This window comes from Bufo gargarizans, chromosome 8 (genome assembly GCF_014858855.1).
Source record: "Bufo gargarizans isolate SCDJY-AF-19 chromosome 8, ASM1485885v1, whole genome shotgun sequence".
Lineage (NCBI taxonomy): Eukaryota > Metazoa > Chordata > Amphibia > Anura > Bufonidae > Bufo > Bufo gargarizans.
This window is the reverse complement of record NC_058087.1, coordinates 82,159,150-82,172,426: the sequence shown is the minus strand read 5'-3', so window position 1 is coordinate 82,172,426 and position 13,277 is coordinate 82,159,150. Positions and strand designations below refer to the sequence as shown.

The 13,277-nt window shown below is 40.2% G+C and overlaps 1 protein-coding gene across 3 annotated transcripts in view; it reads right to left on the bottom strand.

Moving 5' to 3' along the window:
* The window catches only part of PARD3B (par-3 family cell polarity regulator beta), a 1,547,452-nt gene that overhangs the window by 771,437 nt on the left and 762,738 nt on the right, over nt 1-13,277 (bottom strand). The window lies entirely within an intron of this gene.

Sequence of the window (13,277 nt, the reverse complement as noted above, 5' to 3'; positions counted from 1 at the left end):
CAAAATAACAAATGAAATAGAACAATAGGGAAGAAAGATAATTACACGCAAGGTTAACATTAAAAGGACCTCAAGAAACTGGAGACTGACTTATTTTTTAATCAGGGACCAAGTGATTGAAAATTTAATTTTAAGGGTGATTGAATCTCTCTTAGGAAGACGATTACATTGATAAGTTCTATCATTCTTGCTGAGCTCAAACTAGGGTGACTCTTCAAGCTATGTGAGAAGTCACCCTGCAGCACAAATTACACTGCCCTGAATATTATCGCTGAAGGTACATGCATCACAAGAGACACCGGACAATTATATGCAATATAGCCTCTTTTATGTCATTATCTCAGATAGAAGATTCTCAAAACTCCTGGTATTATAATATTTTAAGAGCTACTAACTTGATAAGACTGAAAATAATGTTAGAGAATTGAGAGAGTAGAAAGCAATGAAGAACATTGACCCTATTTTTTGCACCATAACATGCACAGTTTTCCCCAAAAAGAAGGGGGGGGGGGGGGGGGTGGCAGTGCATCTTATGCGGTACCAGTGCAGTCCAGAGCAGGAGAGGTAAGTGTTTTTGTTTTTTTTATGGAGGTTTGGGGTCTGAGGAGTAATGAGAGTATGATGGTGGTCTGATCTGATGTCTGAGGAGGAATGAAGAGTCTGATGGGGGTCAGATCTGAGGTCAAAGGAGGAATGGGGGTCTGATCTGATGTCAGAGGAATTGGGGTCTGATACAGAGGTCTGATGGATCTTGGGGGTCTGCTACAGAGGTTTGATGGCGCTTGAGGGTCCTGAGGTCGGCGAAGAACGAGATTCTGATACATAGGTCTGAAAGAGTTTTGTGGTCTCATCTGAGGTCAAAGGAAAAATGGGAGTCTGATAAAAAAACATTTGTTTTTCTTATTTTCCTCCTCTATATACTAGGTGCATCTAATTGTCTGGTGCATCCTATGGAGCAAAAATACTGTACTTTCTAGAGAGAAAGGGAGAGAAGGGAATAAAAAGAATCAGTGGAGACTGAAATTATGAGTAGATAAATGCACAAAATCAGAGATATACTTTTGAACATATTCTATAATTTAGATCATTTAATACAGTGGAGGAAACCATTCTGTATGATTTTCCAGATTTCAGATTGGTGAAATTAACTTGTAATAAACCAATAAAAAAAAAATAAAAAAAAGAAAATGAAATAACCAAAATCCTGGCTAACTCTAGTTACTCGATAGATTTTATAAACCATGGCACCATGGGAGGGATGAAGCGTAGGGAAGGTAGCAGTTGAATAGGGCACAACTGAAGGGAGGGGGTGCAATAAATAGGCACACTAGGGATTAATGGAGAATAGAGCAATAAAGAACAAATAAATTAGTGTCAATCTGATTACCATTGTGCTGAAATTTGGGGACTAATACTGCATTTACATAGAGCTCCTCCAAAATATAAGGACATCGCTCATCCTCATACCGCTACACTGTACCTGGGCAGCAGAGTGCTGTTTAGACAGAACAACCATCTGCCCAGAAATGATAATTTAGAAGTCTGCATTAACGATTTGCGGCACCTTTAGATGGACCAATTATCGGGAACAAGTGTTCATAGGAACATTTGTCTCTTATAATCTACCAGACTATCGGGCACAGGGTTGCCAACCAGAGTTTTTCTTTTTCTGGACAACTTGTCCCAAAATCACGAACAGCCAATTTTTTTTTACGGACATGGTGGAAAATCATAATCAATGATAAAAATTATTATATGATATATGTCATTATTATTATTATAATTAATACATGTCTATAGCTCAACATACTGATAACAACTCATTACCAGTATTTATTGTGAGCTCAGAAATGATAATTGTGGCTTAAATATTCTAAGCAAGTGCCACCAGCCTCAAAAAAAAAAATCACTGACACAGACATTTTTTTTCACTGCCAATTTTTATGGACTGTCCAGAAATTTTTGGACGGTTGGCAACCTGGTCAGACACTGTAAACGCACCTTAATGATAGGAGTTATCTTCAGAAATCCCTGCCTAACATAGCCGTTCTAACCCCTGACTTGCAACAGCAGTGTCTAGGAAACAGATGTGCTGATCTCACGTCACCAACAGATAGAAAACTAGATACTTTAAAGCTCTGTTTTAGCATAGTTCTCCTTTAATGCTACACAGCTATATTCCAAATAAAGATGACATTGGGATTACAGCTGTGTTTCACTCCACTACTTTATTGTCACTGCTTTTGAAAAATTGCTTATTCTTTCAACTGATATAGGGCACTAACTATTCTGTCTAAAGTTGAAAAAAAAGACATTTGTCCACTCAGCAGTCTGTTTCTTCATTGTCCCATACCAATCCATTTAATCCAATTCAGCCCTCGCTATCTAAGTATGGGCAAAGATTTATGACGGTACAATGAGTGCAAGATAAGAGGCTGAACTTGAAAGTAGCTTGTTCTCTCTGGTTCAACCAGAATCCAAATAAAGAAATACATTATTAGATATTAGAAATGATGAGATAGTATGATTATAAATAATCCAGAGAAATTAAAATAAATTACGCATACATACAGTGAATGTGCATAGATTGACTGTAAATCAGAACGTGACATACAAGTATTTTGCTGCAAGGAAAATAAAGATATTGGACTTTGATAAAATATACAAATAAGAACATTTTAAGCTCTGGAGACAATCCAATGTTAATTGTACTTATTGCTGCAGTTTGGCACACACAGTGTATGATTGTTGCAATAATTGATATGCAGAAATATTGCCAATCATTATCTGAACTGCGCAGTTTTCCCTCTTATTGTCACTGTAGTAATGCGTAAACTCATTATAGAAACTTCCTCATTGAGGAATTAATTTTGCTGTGATAGGAACAATGTTATAATTAGCTAACAATTAGTTGTTGGGTATAGACATCTGATTAGAAAGTTAAATCCTCTTTAGGCTCTCTGCACACTGCCCTACCTTTAGCACTTGATGCAGGAAAAAATACCCAAGGTATATAACAAAAGTATCCGTAGGGATGAATTTACCCCACAGGGGCCAACAGGGTGTTCATTTAGCTACCATAAGCCATTTTATTTTTTTATAAGTGAAGTCTGTGCTTTGTTATACAGTGGCCACTCTGAAAGAAACATATACCATAATACACTTTCTTCAGCTGTATACTGCCAATATACTTGTCAAACACATATTTACTATTTCATATCAATTTTTAGGGGGTCATTTATTAAGACCGGTGATTTATATGCCAGTCTTGATCTCCATGCGCTGGCAGTGGATGTGCCAAAGTTTGGCGCTTGCCACTGCCGACCAGCTGCCAACTGGCATAGTTTAAGATAATTGTTCAAGCAATAAACTGGCATAGAAAATGGTAATTTAAGATGGCCTGCCCTCTTCCCCTCCCATACCACGCTAGTTTTCTTTTCCACCTTGAAAAAGTGGAGTGAGGGGGGAAAAGTCACAGATTTTGCCACAAAACCCCTTTGTAACAAAATCTGTGCTTTAAAGGGGTATTCCGGTAAAGTAAATTAATTTTTGAAAAACGACATTAATGCTGTAAGCTGTGACCCAACAAGAACCCATACCTATACATATGACCAGAGTTTTCATTTATCTTGAAATTCATTTGTCTAGTTCCTATGGGGGCCTGCAACACACAGAGTATCATGTGCCTGATCTTCCCTCACAAGACTACAATCCCCACAATCCCTAGCTTGTGTTCATTGTTGCATGTCCCGGTGGTTGGGAGAACAAAGATGAACTGAAATGACAGCAAGAGTTGCAAAGACATGGACCGACTGATTGTCAGAATAGATGAAGAGCACCTAGTGATCCATTCTGTATGTCACATACCAAGCCTAGGGTGGCAAACAGTGTCTGCAAAAACCTTCAGAAGGTGTTTGCGTCACACTGGGCTAAAAGTCAAACATCCAGCTTATAGGTGTTTCAGTCATCTCACACTGCTGCTCTTAAAGGCTATCATAGTGCACAGCAAGTGGGCAATAAAGGCTGTAATTGAGATTTATCCTCTTCAGCGATGAGTCCTTCTTTTGTTTCTGACAAAGCGATAGCTGGAGATCGGTCTGGAGACCATGTTGGCATGAAGAAGCCTTCACAAGGCAATGTCACACCGTTCCTACACCTGGGATTATGGTTGGGATGGCATAATGTACAGACCCCTCTAGACTTCAATCCATGTACAATAAAAGCTTGGCATTACATTGATTTGTTCATTAAACTAAAAGTAGTCTCTCAGGAGCCATTTTTCAACATACCAATACGTGCCTGTGTCGCCTTAACTTGTCTATTGGTCGTCAATTGAAAAGGGAGCTGCCAGCAGTAGATCTTGATGACATGTGTACCCAAGTGCATTCAGTGTAGCAAAACATTCCCCAGACAACCATTAATAATATGTATTTTTGTGGGTAACACACATACTCAGTACAAATCAAATCATGATGTTTTGAAAATTAAGTTTTTTATAATTTTCCTATCAACAACATGTCTATTGATCCTTTTCCTTCTTGGTGTTGCAATTTCAATGATGGGAAATGAATTCTCTTCAAACTATTTAAGGGAGTTTACTATCATTGACAATTATTATAAATGTCTAATAGGTAACTCAGCATCCAACAGAATGACTTGCTCAGTAACTTCTTTTAGGTAATTAATCTGCTGTACATCCAGTCATCTGTACACCATCCATCCCTGTCCTCAAGGCTCAGAACAGTTTAAATGAGTCAAAATGAAGTCAACTAACAGCAATCATCCACTGTGGATACTGCCATACCATGGAGCTGAGACAATATATACACCTCGATAAAAATGCATGTTTTCCGCAGAGAAATAAAATTCGGGATTACTACTGATAGCATTACACAATTACACTTCTATATCTCTGTAGGGCAGTGGCCATGGATTAATAAAAAAAAAAAAAGTCTTCAATTGAAAGAAAACAGAGTTGCAACAGGATTATAATAGAGCATCATTTGCATTATTTTGTTTGAAAAACTGCTCAGTAAAATAACTGACATTGGTCATTATGGCTAACTTCTATCTAACACCCTATATCTTTGCCCTGCAGTGTCATGTCTATTGGGATGAAAGATACTTTAATACATATCTTTAATACATATAATCTTTACACATTCACCAGGGTACAACATATACTGGTCTGAAACAACTGGGGAAAAACAGGTAAAGACTATAAAAATATAGTTAAAAAAAATCTAAATTGTCTGTAGTGGTTAGTACTGGTGCCTTGCAGTGCTGGGGTCCTAGGGCCGAGCCCAACTAAAGTCTAAAGTTGTTTGCGTGGGTTGCCACTGGGTACTCAAATTTCCTCCCATATTCCAAAGACATGGTCATGTCTGTAGAGAGCTGCAGAATATGTCAGCGCTATATAAGTGAGCAAAATAAATAAAATAAATAAATGGGATCAATACATTGTATGAGCAATGCAAAGATGGAACAGTCATGTTTGAAGCTGTGATTAAATACTTAAAATACATATTTCAAATATCATATCAATAGTAACCCTTTCCTAATGCAGCAATTAAGTCACAGGGGGCTGATGGGATACACCCAAAGCTATTAAAAGAGCTCAGCGGCGAACTAGGAAAACCATTAACAGATTTATTTAACCAATCACTGGCAACAGGAGTCGTCCGAGAAGATTGGAAATAGGCAAATGATGTTCCCATTCACAAGAAAGGTAGTAGGAAGGAATCGGGCAACTATAGGCCAGTAAGCCTGACATCAATAGTGGGGAAATAATGGAAACCATACTTAAGGAGAGGATTGTGGAAAATCTAAAATCCCATGGATTGAAAGATGAAAAACAGCATGGGTTTACTTCAGGGACATCATGTCAAACTAATCTTATTGATTTTTTTGATTGGGTGACTAAAATAATAGATGGCGGAGGTGCAGTAGACATCACTTATCTAGACTTTAGTAAGGCTTTTGATACTGTCCCACATAGAAGGCTTAGTGGCAGTGGCTGAGGGACAGACAACAGAGGGTTGTAGTCAATGGAGTATATTCCTAAAATGGTCTTGTTACCAGTAGGGTACCTCAGAGATCTGTTCTGGGACCCATATTGTTTAATATCTTTATCAGTGAAATTGCAGAGGGCCTCGATGGTAAAGTGTGTCTTTTTGCTGATGACACAAAGACTTGTAACAGGGTTGATGTTCCTGGAGGGATACACCAAATGGAAAAGGATTTAGCAAAACTAGAGGAATGGTCAAGAATCTGGCTACTAAAATTTAATGTTGATAAGTGCAAGATAATGCACCTGGGGCATAAAAACCCAAGAGCAGAATATAAAATCAGTCATACAGTCCTAACCTCAGTATCTGAGGAAAGGGATTTAGGGGGTCATTAATTCAGAAGACTTAAAGGTAGGCAGACAATGTCATAGAGCAGCAGGAAATGCTAGCAGAATGCTTGGGTGTATAGGGAGAGGAATTACCAGTAGAAAGAGGGAGGTGCTCATGCCGCTCTACAGAGCACTAGTGAGACCTCATTTGGAGTATTGTGCTCAGTACTGGAGACCATATCTCCAGAAGGATATTGATACTTTGGAGAAAGTTCAGAGAAGAGCTACTAAACTGGTACATGGATTGCAGGATAAAACTTACCAGGAAAGATTAAAGGACCTTAAAGGGGTTGTCCAGGTTCAGAGCTGAACCTGGACAGCCCTCCATTTTCACCCAGGCAGCCCCCCTCACATGAGCATCGGAGCAGTTCATGCTCTGATGCTCTCCTTTGCCCTGCGCTAAATTGCACAGGGCAAAGGCATTTTTCTGAGTTCCGGTGACGTACCGGGCTCTGACAGGAACCCCGGTGACGTCACCGGCACTGATGGGCGGGATTTGGCTCTGCCCTAGCCAGTAAAACGGCTAGGGCAGAGCTAAAGCCCGCCCCTTCTCTGAACCGCCCGGCAGTGTGTTATTGAAAACACAAGAGCCCGTGCCCTGCGCGATCTAGCGCAGGGCACTGGAGCGCATCGGAGCATGAGATGCTCCGATGCTAGGCTCAGGGGGGCTGCCGGGGTGAAAATAAGGGTATGTCCGGGTTCAGCTCTGAACCTGGACAACCCCTTTAACATGTATAGCTTGGAAGAAAGATGAGACAGAGGGGATATGATAGAAACTTTTAAATACATAAAGGGAATCAACAAGGTAAAAGAGGAGAGAATATTTAAAAGAAGAAAAACTGCTACAAGAGGACATAGTTTTAAATTAAAGGGGCAAAGGTTTAAAAGTAATATAAGGAAGTATTACTTTACTGAGAGAGTAGTGGATGCATGGAATAGCCTTCCTGCAGAAGTGGTAGCAGCAAATACAGTGAAGGAGTATAAGCATGCATGGGATAGGCATAAGGCCATCTTTCATATAAGATAGGGCCAGTGGCTATCCATAGTATTCAGTATATTGGGCAGACTAGAGGGGCCAAATGGTTCTTATCCGCCGACACATTCTATGTTTCTATAATTTCCAATCCAGTGAGGCTGTTTGCTGTACTAAAAGTCCAAACAAAGAGGGAATTAAAGAGCCAAGACAGGAAATGGAGTACATGGCGTAATAAAAAAAAATGAAGAACCATAAATAAATAAATCACAAAGCATATTCACTTATAGGCCGACATAAAAAAATGTAAAGTAATTCTGATGGTAGTGCCCCTTTAAGCACCAAACAACATGCTATATCTTCAAACAGTGCTTGTGTGAATAAGGACCCTTAATTTAGTGAATTATCACAGTGTACAAACAAAGCAGCAACACATTCAGCACTGCTTTTTCTGCATTTGTAGAATGTATTGTTTTACAACTGCTGCTGAACACATAACTTTTTGGGGAAAGCATCATGTCTCATGTGCTGTCCCCTCGGTGCGAGAAGCGGATAGATACAATTCCTTTATCAACAAATCTCTTTCATCACATTCTACATCAATAAAAGGCACACATCTCTATTAATTTCCCCATAACTTTGCTTCCATCTTAAACATATTTGAAGCTTTCCCTTCAGATGCTCGACTTTGTAAGCAACTATGCTTCAAAAATATATATTTTATATGTAATGTATTCCAGCCTTCACACTGCTCGGCTTAATGGAAGTCAATATCTGTATATTATACTATCCACTCTGCAATTCCATTACAGACTCCACACCGCCGGTCATAAAAAGTATCATTCTGAGCACAAGCCCATAACAGTAATGATAAAAAAGGGCCATTTCTCTTCCCCAACTAGAATGAAACATTTAAATCACTGTGGCTCTTTGCTCTAAGGAAAATTGGCAAATTAACAGGGCTAAAAAAAGGGATAAAATATTCATGACTGGTGTAAAAGGAGAAGTAAATAATTGAAAACAAATTGTCAAACAGTAAAAATTCAGATTTGTGGAAAATTAGGAGTCAAAAGATGATACCTGTCTGATGTGGATTTAGGAGTTTGGACAACATGGCAAAGCAAACAGAGAAGTCTTTGTGTGCATAGAAAATATACAAATTGACTTATTTGTGTATAAGCCCAGTCTGTAGCTTTATAAAATGGGAAACATGAGATGTAGAAATTAACTAAATGAAAACAAAAACAGGAATAGTCCAGTAAATCTGAGATGCAATGTCTGTCCAAATCAATAACCTCATCTGCAAAGAAAAATGGGCACCTTTGAAGCAGTAGTACCTATTTGCTTCTCCTCATTGGAGGACCTGCTGATAAAATGATAAATGGTAGTGTGGCAAGCTGGCCATACACATAATGATAATCATTAAAGTACTAAACAATTCGACCATCATAAACAATAAATGTTACATGTATGGTACTAAAAGCCATTGTTTTTGGCCAAAATAAATCTGCTCTGTAGATCACTTAACATTCATGCCTTAATTATTTTTCTTTTGTCAGTGGCAAAATCTATAATACAATGGGGCCATGTATAATGGCTATGGGGGTCATTTACGTTGCAGATTGCAATGCAAAGGTTTTTTGCTGTGCAATCCACTGACTTTTCCCAGCAAGGAAGCTTTAGACCAGTGGTGGATCCAATGAAGTTGTGTAGAGGCTGGCGCCTCTACGTAACTTTGGAGGATCCACTGCCAGCGCAGGGGTTATTAAAACCAGTGTCTAAAGCGCTGGTCTTAATAAAGGACCCCCTATATTTACCACAATACAATTTATCACAGTGGGAAGTATTTTATTGTGTATGTTCCATTCTCACAAATGTTCAAATATTTTAAACAATCAATTGAAATGTGTATCACTGTTACACTTGTGCGTTACTTTCACTGAGTGGTCTCATCTCGACAACTGCTTTCCAAATGTCCTATTAGGGCATATGGATATTACAGTTCGGGTCCCCTACATGGGATAAGACAAGACTGCCATTAACAAGCAGCAAATTTCACTCTGATGGATCCAATCAATACATTTACTACATGTATGGCCACTTTGATCCTTTCATATGTAGTGTAGTCTGCTGCCGAGAAAATAAGCAGCCACTCTCAACTTTCCCCAGCAAAATCAGCTGTTTGCTGTGGGACTCACGAGCTGTTTTAACAGCTCTGATTTTAAAGGGAATGGGTTGTCTATGATGAGTCATTTCAAGGGGTTGTCTGATGCCCAAGTTAAAATAAACTGGTACATCATCAATGGAGGGAGGGTCCCATCCCTGCTGCTTCTGGTCCCCTGTGGACTGGAACTGTGTCCCATCTGTCAACACATGCACTGCTGCAGCTATTCACCAGCATCACCTACCCCTTGGGAACACATAACTGCTGAGGCCAGTGAATGACTGCAGCAGTGCATGTGACGATGAGTGGGTCATCACAGTTCTGATCCATAGAGGATCAGAATCAGTGAGGATGGGACCCACACCACTGGAACAGAGCCCAGGAATGAGTCAGTGGGTTTCTTATGTTAAGATAAATGGATTCTGGACCTTAGCTGAATTTACCTTGGGGGTTAGACAATCACTTTATCTCAGACTTTGATGACAGATAAGTAGAATATGCCATTAATGTCAGATACATACATGTTCCACCTTTGGGACCCACATCTATTTCCAGAACGGGCCTGTCAAAGTGAAGGAAGCGCAGCTGTGTATGTACAGCCCCCTCTCCATTTACCACTATGGGACTGCTAGAAATAGCTGAGCCAGTGCTTGGCTATTTTAGGAACTCCCATGGCGGTGAAGGGAGGGTTGGTACACATGCTTAGCTGCCTTCCTTTACTGGGGTCCCATTCTCAGTATGGAAGATTATCTTGGAGGTGGAACCTGTCCCTATCTGACTTGGGATAAATCTGAGATGGGAATACTACTTTAAGAAAAACTAAAGCAAATGAATGGTTCTTTCAGGAGTACAATTCAAAATATTTGGTTGAAAGTATCTTTAGTTTTCAAGTGTCACATTTTAATTAATGGAAGCCCAAACAAGCATTTGTTTCCTACACAAATGGGGAGTAAAACACATCAGAAGGATCTTCAGCACCTCCTGTGGTTTATAGCGTAGTGTGCCTGCTCTGTTAACCATAAGTAAGTAAAAGGAAATTAACAGCGAGAATACACAAACATAAAATACTTCACTAGCTGTGTATCTTGGGATGCCTCATTAGCCAGTCCTGCACTGGAGCACTGTGGTTTACCCTGACCAGAAGCAAGTTGTGTCAATATTTAAAGAAGGCTTGAGCTTTGGGCAAATGTTCAAACCACTGGCATAATGTCCATGAAAAATAGGTCCCGCAAGTTAGTTTACAAAACGAACATTAAAAACAGCAGTCAGCACTGCACTGCTTAGTTTAAGACCGTGTCCATAACTACAGGCTAATTTATGGGATACTTAAAGAAAACTCTAAGCAGAGGACTGTGGTGTACACGAGGCAAGTGCTACACAGCCACTGAACAAATGTATTACACAGTATAACCTCTAGGCACCATGAAGGCTTGCTTCAATTGCTTTGAATGTGTTTGGGAAAAGTACTGGCAGGATTCATTGCCATCGCCCTGAACGTAGGTGTTAATAGCAGATAACCTGGAGGAGCTAGAAAAGTGCATCAGTCTAAGAATTTTCATAAGGTATTATTTATTTCTATCATAAACACTTTTTTGCATGAATCAATAGAACATGAAACTTTTTAAACATATTTTGTAAGAAAAAGTGGAATCGTAAGGATATATTTTCCCTGACTGTAAAATCTTTGCAAATGTTCAGAAATCTTCTCATTCAACAAATACATCAGCAGTGATACAGTAAATTGATAGGGAGATGTGGACTACAGCTGCAGCATATCTCCCTGAATGTGCTATGAGAAACCAGGCAAGACATCAGATGACAGCACAGACAGAGGATGACGATAGCAATACAACATCTGACACACCTACAGCTGCCTAAGGGATGATTGTGATTTTTTATTTTTTTTTGTAAATCTAAGTATTTGATTGTGACTTTTCATGAACACCCTTATTTTCAATTGCAATTCCATGCATAATATGAACACCGGGTGTCATCTACAGGCATAGGACTGTAGTCCACCAATGCACTGACGGAGTCCTGGTATGTGTACTGGTTGCACTGAAAGCCCGCTCCACTTTACAATGCAGACTGATTACATAATGTTTAATTGTCCTTAGAAAAGATTATCAGTATATCTACAGACCAAATGCAAGCATTGTTTATCAACGAGGAGAGTACAATACAAATGTTCAAACCACAGAAGTAATGTGAGCCACAAGACAGACTATACATGAGGAGTAGGTTTAGTACGTACACTCAGAGAACAGATTATCATGGACATTGCAGAAGTCAGATCAATGCTAGCTAGAGAATAAGGAGGTAAATATGAAATCAGTCCACAGCTACCAGAATGCTAAGCACATTATGAGTGAAGCACTGGAACGTGTACTAGTAGATCCGAATCACTTGGAAATTGCTCTATAGCAACTGTTGTTATAGGGAGTCTGTCATGGACTTTTCACTGATAGAATGACCAGCAATGGCCATCATTATGTGGTAAAAGCATTCTAAACATACCTGTATGTCATTTGGTGTTCACAGATTGTCCAGCAAACAAACATTTATTGATATGTAATACCGCTCCCAACTGCGTGGGCTTTAATTTTCGGAGTCCTCAAGACCAACACTCTTTCCTGATGTCGCGTGCATACAACAGCCCACAAGGGGTAGTGCCCAGGCTAGGGGCGGATTGGCAACAGACTCTACAGGGAAATTCCCTGGTGGGCCGATGTCCAGGGAGCTGCATGAGCCGTCCTCACGGCTGCCAGCCAGGTAAGTAATGATCTGTCGCTCCCAGATTGAATGCTGAGGGCTTCAAGTAGTTATGTACCTGGTCAGTGACAACAGGTGCCCTCCTGATTTCTGAACTCAACCGTATTGCCTTCCTGAGGCAACTGGAATAGAAGGACATAATGGGGCAGCTTCTGAGTAGGTAATATGTGCTGCACAGTGGCTTTTGATGCTGCTGGGGCAGGTTATTGTGTTACACTGAGGTATTTGGTTGAGTTGGGGCGGCATTTTGTGCTGCAATACAGTATTGGTCCACTTTTATTAGCCCTGCCTCCTGTTGATTTGGACTCCCCATAAGAGGGCGCCTGCCTCATATTTGGAGACACATCAACGTGACGTCAGAGGACAGGGGAGGAAGCCTTGGGTGGTTAATGGAGTAGTAGACAATGGGGAAGAGCAGCAGGCTAGGGCATTATGAAAAGCAGAGCGCACTTGGGAGCTTGGGAGCCGTTTGGCATACGAGTGAAAGTTTTTCTGGACAATCAGTGAACACTCAAATGACATACTGGTATGTTTAGAATGTTTTTACCATGTATTGATGGCCATTAGTTGCAGTTTTATCAGTGCAAAATCTGGCGCAGACACCCTTTAACATTTTATAAGAGAACAGCATAAGACAAAAATACCAGAATGCCGATCAGCTGTTCTGTGACGCCTCCGGCACTGGAACTAGCACCATTAACAGCTCCGTTCACACTGTAGTGGCGGTGATGCAGCCCATTGAACAGAACGGGAACTGAGTTGCAATAACCTGGCACAGCCACTACACTGTGAACGGAGCTGTGTTTCCTGTTCCATTCACGGTACTAGTCCAGCGCTGGAGGCGGCAGGGAATAGTTGATCCATGGGGGGAAGGGTTGTTGAACCCTCACTGATTTGATATTTATGACATATCCTGAGGACAGGTCATCAATGTTGATTAAATTATGCCAGGATTGAGAAAGATTGAGAGC